The sequence below is a fragment of the Centruroides sculpturatus genome, unplaced genomic scaffold, assembly GCF_000671375.1.
Source record: "Centruroides sculpturatus isolate CEXI.00-Female unplaced genomic scaffold, Cexi_2.0 scaffold255, whole genome shotgun sequence".
Lineage (NCBI taxonomy): Eukaryota > Metazoa > Arthropoda > Arachnida > Scorpiones > Buthidae > Centruroides > Centruroides sculpturatus.
Window position 1 is genome coordinate 248,550 of NW_019384705.1, and position 7,179 is coordinate 255,728.

At 30.2% G+C, this 7,179-nt stretch overlaps 1 protein-coding gene across 2 annotated transcripts in view; it reads right to left on the reverse strand.

The window, feature by feature from the left end:
- Window positions 1–7,179, reverse strand: part of LOC111627657 (ubiquitin carboxyl-terminal hydrolase 36-like) — an 88,408-nt gene that overhangs the window by 18,285 nt on the left and 62,944 nt on the right. The gene's annotated exons all lie outside the window — the stretch shown is intronic.

The following is a 7,179-nucleotide window of genomic DNA, read 5'->3' on the forward strand; positions in this document are numbered from 1 at the left end:
ATTATAAGCAAGTTTTAAAATAATTTCTATTTTTAGACTTTTGAAAATAAAAAATTAAAAAACTAACAAGAAAAATACAAGTACAAAATATTCAATTTAAATGAATACAGAAACTTATGATTTTTTTTAATTCATCTAAATTGAACTGTTCAATTTGTTATAAATGTAAACCATTTGTTACAAATATAAACCATTATTCTAGACCAGTCATTCCCAAAGTGAGTGCTACTGCCCCATTGGTGGTAAGTAAATCTAGGAGGCAAAAAGAAGCAAGTGGGTGGCAGGGGATACTAAAGGCAGGGTGCTGACCAAACAGTTATCGTAGGAAAGTATCGGGATCACAGCTAACCTTTCCTTTACCTCTGTTAAAACGAGTAGGAAGAAATATTGCATTTAATAATTTCCAGATGTGGAGAACAATGTACAGTAAGGACACAAAGTATGAGATTCCTAGAAAAGTTTTTCTAAGAATATTTCCAAGTCTTTCTTACACAAGGGAAAGGGGACACTGGGTATAAGTTTATGGAATTGAGGACACAATGACTTGAAAAAGTTTGGGAATCAGTTCTAGACTCTTCTAAACTTAAATACCATTTTATATTTAATTATTATTTATCTTGACAATAAACAAGCATTTGATTCTACATCATCATCTCAGCTGTTAGATATTCAGCCTTCAATTATAATTTGGCTTAACAATTACTTTGTTTTAATGGCATTTAATATAAAACTTTGGGATTTTTCTTTTCATCCATTTCTCTGATGTATGGCATTTTTCAGGGCTATATCCTATCTAGTCTTTTATTTATCTGTTATACAGATTACATCATTGCTCAGGTGAATCTTTTTTTAACTTTATTTTTATATGCCGACTATATGAAAGTGATTAATTCAAATCCTAGCCTTCTCTAAGATGACAAAATTATTAACAACTATTCTTGGGTCATTTAATCTGAAAATTAACCTAGATAAGACTGTGGTGATGTGTTTCATGCTAGTATGAAATAATATTCTCTTTCCATTCATCTCCAATCATCTGGTTATCTATGTCAATATGATTAACAATCTTGGTATCATATTTGAAAGATATCTTACCTTTTCTAATTACATTTGCAAAATTACTAAAAACCTAGCTATCAGATATGGTATACTCTGGTAACACTATGATTGCATTTCCACCATTCCAGTTATGACACTATTGCTGAAGAAATATGACACAGGACATTGTTGTGAAGGACAATCAGATGTGACTGCAGCAACTGAGGCCTTTTCTATTGGACTGCTAGATGCAATGTTTTTCCAGGAAGTGAATGTAGTTAACAAGCAGAGTTTATTGCCTGTCCTCATGGTATATCATTGGCTAAAAGAATGCCCTCAAAGTTATAAGAAACAGCAATATCATCATTAATGTCAGCTTTCCAGATTCTTGCAATAGTTTTCTGGGGCATGGTGACAATGCTTGCCACCACTTGCATTTTTGATTCAGATTCATGATCGTCTCTATGTTTTGAGTAGAATTATTTAGCAAAGAAACTCTTCTCTCATACCCATTTCTCCAGTATCTTCCTAGCAGCTTCAACACACTTTGTATCTGTTCCATTTGCATTATGTTCAAGCATGATCACTTCTTATGTTGGAAGTCTCTACTCATCTTGTGACTATACAGTACATTAGGGCAACACACACTTCTTGTAATTCCTTCTGGCATTGATAAGCATTTTGTATTAGTATGACTTGACCTTTGATAAAACATCATTGCTCTTTGTGAGTGGAACATGTCTTAGGACATTGTAGAAATAACTTTCACTTCTGAACTAACTTTTGACTCACTGAGGATAGAATGATGAAACTTCACCATTGAATGCGTGATATTTTGAGAAATCAAATAGCAGCACTGGTTTGTAAGAGAGCATCATAATCAAGAAGTTCAATTAACCTTCTATTTTCAGGTTGTATTGCTCATGTAAATCTCTTTTCTACTGCACTCTTTTAATACAGTAGAGCGTCGATTTTCCGAATCAATTGGGGACTGGGGTTGTCCGGATAACTGATATTTCAGATAACTGATTTACGTACGAAAAAATAGTTTAACGTATCCAATGTCGAAATTTTTATCTGTTGTGTGTCGCTTCGCGTTGAATTTTCGTCGATGTTAAGCCTAACAAAGACTATTGTATCGTTAAAAATTATTTTTTTATTTTGTACAAACAAAATAAATATATTGAAAAATATAAAAATAATAAAAAATTATACTTCAGATGTTAATTTAGTATCAAAAACGTAAAATATTTGAGTAGCCCAAGACATAGCCAAAGATTGAAGCGCCACAGTACTGGCGAAAATTTAAATTTGCCGACTGGAATTCTTTCGGATGATTGACTTTCGGAAAATCGACACTCTACTGTATTTTACAAATTGAAGAATATTTATTTTATAATTTTATTCATTTAAAAAAAAAAAAAAAATGTGTAAACATATTTTATAATGTGGTGCCCAGTTTAATTACTATTTTATTTTATGTGGTATATATTTATTTTTTATATTGTATGGTTTAAATTGTCTTTTTTTCATTTCTAGCTTTATTTTTAAATAGTTTTTTATGGCATAAGTTCTTTGTTATCATTTGCTATATGCCTTTTTACAAGATTTCTTTTATATTATTTTTATGGGAGCGATTATCTTAAATCATGTTTGACTTCATCTAGTGTATTCAAAATAAATAAATAAATGAATGAATGAAAGTTAACCGCTAAGCAGTTCTATAAAAATTTGTGTCCATATCATCATCAAAACATGTGCATAAAATACATTTTCAAAAATACAATGCTCAATGGTACAAACAGTAGTGTAGATTTGTAATATACACTAGAATCTACTTATTTCAAACACTTTGGAGTTTATCTATACTGATAATCACTGAAAATTCTGGTTTAATTGACTTCTAATTAAAAAGATAAGTTTTTATTAAAATGGTTTAATATAATAATTAATAATAGTTCATCCAGTATTGTTTGTTGCTTTCTGACAGTGTTGTCTAAGATATAACTGAAGTAAAAATGTCACCGGTTTAAATTACAATATGGTGATAACAATTAAAATGATACGTTTTCAATACTTAAAGCACTAATAAGACTTTTTCCAGATTGGTAAAACACTTTTAAGATTTGTAAATTATTATGTTACCAACATATTGAGACTAATGGTGTGAAAGAAAGCTAAAAAATGACCATTTATGTGAATATACTAATTATAACCAAAGCTCTGTGATTACAATAACACAAAAATTTTATAAATGTATTTTAACTTGTAGGCTATATTTGGGACATGTAATTCTGATAACAATATCTATTATTACAATAACAGATACTGTACTTGAAATAATTAATGAAACAATATAGGTCTAATAAATCATTTCAGAATATAATTCTATTTTTAGACAGATAGTGGCAATCTTTCAATGATCATTCCAAATATGTATCATTAACAATGTCTTATTCTAATATATGCATTATACCTTCATATTAAAAATATAACTATGATCATCTTAAACAAGTGGATAAAATAAAATATATTTATTTTACATAATTAATAAAAAATTTATATATATATAATCATCTTCATTTATACTTCAAATCTATTAATGAAATAACTTTATCAGAAAACAATATCATTTTGAATGAACAAATATTGATTTTAGTGAAAAAAATCCTAGTTTCACTAAAATACCTTTAATTCAAACTATTGAAAGATATTTCTATTATTTTCAAATGAAAGAAATAATGCAGATAACAATTAAGATACTGCATAAGATTTAGTTTAAAATTTCATATAAACAGAAATCCTATTGCAAATAGTTTATAGTCCACACAATGAAAGTTGGGCCTTGGGTTGGTTCATTTTTTCATCTAAGGGATGATAATTGTTTACGAATGCACATGTATGCCCTTGGGATTCATTTAGACTTGAAAAGGGGTCAAGCCTCAACCAAATGGATATATATCTAGGTGGTGGTGGTCAAGTACTGTACATGTCGATAATAAGTTTCAAGGATTTTTCGTTTAACTGAAGTATATTTCATATATTTTTAAGCCAGTGTACAGTGCAGCAATGAGTGAAAATTTTAAAAAGGAAAAAACTATTTATTCCCAATGTCGCAAAGCTGTTCATAATACAACTTAATGCAAAAGCTTCGTTTTTTTTTTAATAATTATTATAAGCAGATTATACAGAGTAAACTCAAGGATCATAAGAATCTTAATGAAGTAACAATAATACATATAATTTAATTTGTTTTTCTAGACTTCGTCAATTGCACATAGAAGCAGCAATAATTGCTTGTGTTACGGTAGGGTGGAGATGGGAGACATGTGTTTGCATATGCCACTTTCTATGTCAGAAATCTCTTCAAAGTTTCATTGTTTTTCTTATTGATTTCGATTATATTTAATTTTTTCTGATGACATCTTATACTGTAATAGGATTAGAAGTTTCATCTAATTTTACTATTTAGGATTATGCATTTATAATAATTTTCAGATTTTTTTTTATAACATTTATAAGTAGTCTCTTGTTGGGAGATGAAAAAAAAAGAGCAATATAACCCAGTACTAAAAATTCTGGGCTTTTACTAAACAGATTATATATGCTATGCAATCTCTATTCTCTCATCAGCAAGTATTTCTGATATAAAATACACTTAGTTTTGCAATACTGAATATTATTCATAGTTATATAGTATTAATTGATGTTTACATAAACATTGATACTATGAATGCCCATTTAGTATTATTGTTTCTTTAACAATGACATTTAAAGACAAATACTGTTAATATAAAAACAAAATATCAGTTGCTGTTTAATTATACAGTAATATATTTCATAATAAATTACTTATTAAAAATTCCTGTAATTTATATTTTTCAATAAAACTTAAAAATACAGTAACTGAAAATTTAAGAAATAAATATTGAACATATCAAAACTTAGAGTAAAATTTTTCTAAAAAGCATAGTAAAGTTACTACAGTATAAAAATTTTAGAACTTTCCATTCAGAAATACAGAAGTCTTATCTTACATATTACCAGGTGAATTCAAAATTTTGCACCTTTATGTAAATTGATGCAATACAGTCAATTCACATAAAGGTGTGAAATTTCAAATTCACAGAAACTTGTAAATGAGGAGATAGTACTTAAAACTAATAAATAAACAACTTTTAATATTAAAAGGAAACACAAATGATAATTGATATGACCACTTGTTTAGCTTATTTGGATCTTGACAAATTTATTGTTTCACCTGCATTAGTAATTTCAAGGGACAACAGTAGGAATAAAATACTGTATTTCATTGCAAAAAGGAATTCAATGGCAATTGGTAATTTAAAATTTATTGACTATCATGGGAGAGACAAAAACAAAAAAAGCACAATATATCTGACTCTGCAATATAATGGTGACTATACACATCTCTGGTCAATTTAGAAGCCCAAATTTTTTGCTCTAATAATTACTTTGTTACATCTAAAAAAACTTGAAAACTGAAATTGTGTTATACAGTTTTCTTTATATTTTTAAATATATAGTGTTAAAAATTAGTGATGAAGAGAAGACAAACTTTTGGACAGATCTTGACCAAGTGATGATGTGTGTTGGATTGTGACTTTCTTATGGGCCATTGTATGGATTGTTCTAGCCAGATTTAACAAAGGATTAAATGGTGGAGATTGAAAGAGGAGGAATTAAGGAAAGAGTTTAAGGTAAAAGTGTTAAAAAAAATTCAGTTCCTGGATGATGTGCAAACATGGTGGCTGCTGAATAGTAATTGCATTTTGAAAGTTAGGGAAGAAATTTTGGGAAAAACTTCAGGGAAGAGATCACCAGAAGGAAAGGAAAGGAAATTTGGTGGTGGAATGCTGAAGTACAATCTGCAATTGAACAAAAGAAAGAGTGGAATTTGATGAGAAGGCCTGAAGATAAAGAAACTTACCATTTGGCAAATTAAATCACTAAAAAAGCAATGGTTATTGTGAAAGCAAAGGCTTTAGAAGAGGCTTATAAAGTTTTCGAAAGGAAAGGTGGGGAAAGGCAATTGATGAGAATTGCCAAAGCAAGAGATGAGGTGTCAAAAGATTTTACCTCTATTAAACTGATTAATGATGATAAAGTAGTAGTATTTGAAGATTACGAAAGTGTCAAGGAAAGATGAAAAGTATAGTTTAGGAATTTATTGAATGAGGAAAACCCAAAACTTTATACGAGGATGGAGAGGCAAAAAAGGAAGGAGTGGTGCAAGATATTAGCAGAGAAGTGGAAAAGGTGCTTAGGGAAATGAAGATTAGGAAGCAGTAGGCATGATTGGATTCTGGTGGAGACTTTGAGAGGTTTGGGTAAGGAGGAAATTGATATCCTCTGAGACCTTATGAAGAAATTCTGGCAGCAGGAGAAGACCCCAGATGAATGAAGGAAGAGTATTCTTGTGCTGGTCTTTAAAGATAAAGGGGATGTACAGGATTGTGGAAACTACAGAAATATACAGTTATTGTCCCATACTATGAAAATTAGAGGAAAAAATTGTCGAAAGAAGGATTAGACAGGAATCTGAGATTGGAAAGGAACAGTTTGGCTTTATGCCAGAAAGGAGTACAACTGATGCTATCTTTGCTTTGAAACAGCTGATGGAAAAGCACAGGAAAATGCAGGATGATTTGCACATGGTGTTCATAGATCTGAAAAGGCATATGATAAGGCAAGAGATATGGAGATGCTTGAGGGAAAAGAATGTTCCAGAAAAACACATTAAGTTCGTCAAGGAAATGTGTGAGGGAACAGAGACCCAAGTTAAGAGTAGTGTGGGCACTACAGAAGGGTTCTTCTGTGGCTACACGCCTGTTTTTCTTTTATTATTATTATTATTATTGTTGTGTTTAGTGGGTTATACTCGGTACACACCGGTGGCTGTGTACTATGCCGGACCAGAGTCAAGGCATAGCAACCAAAACAAAACTAAAATTAAATGTGTGTGTCAGTGTCAGTGTCAGTATTAAGGAATTTCCTAACAATATGGCATGTATTCAATATAGTGGCCTTCTGTAGTGTGATGTATGTATTTCTACTCAATTGTAATGTTCCCAGGCTTTTGTGTAGCGTGTGTGGTATCACACCTGTACAGGAGAGAAC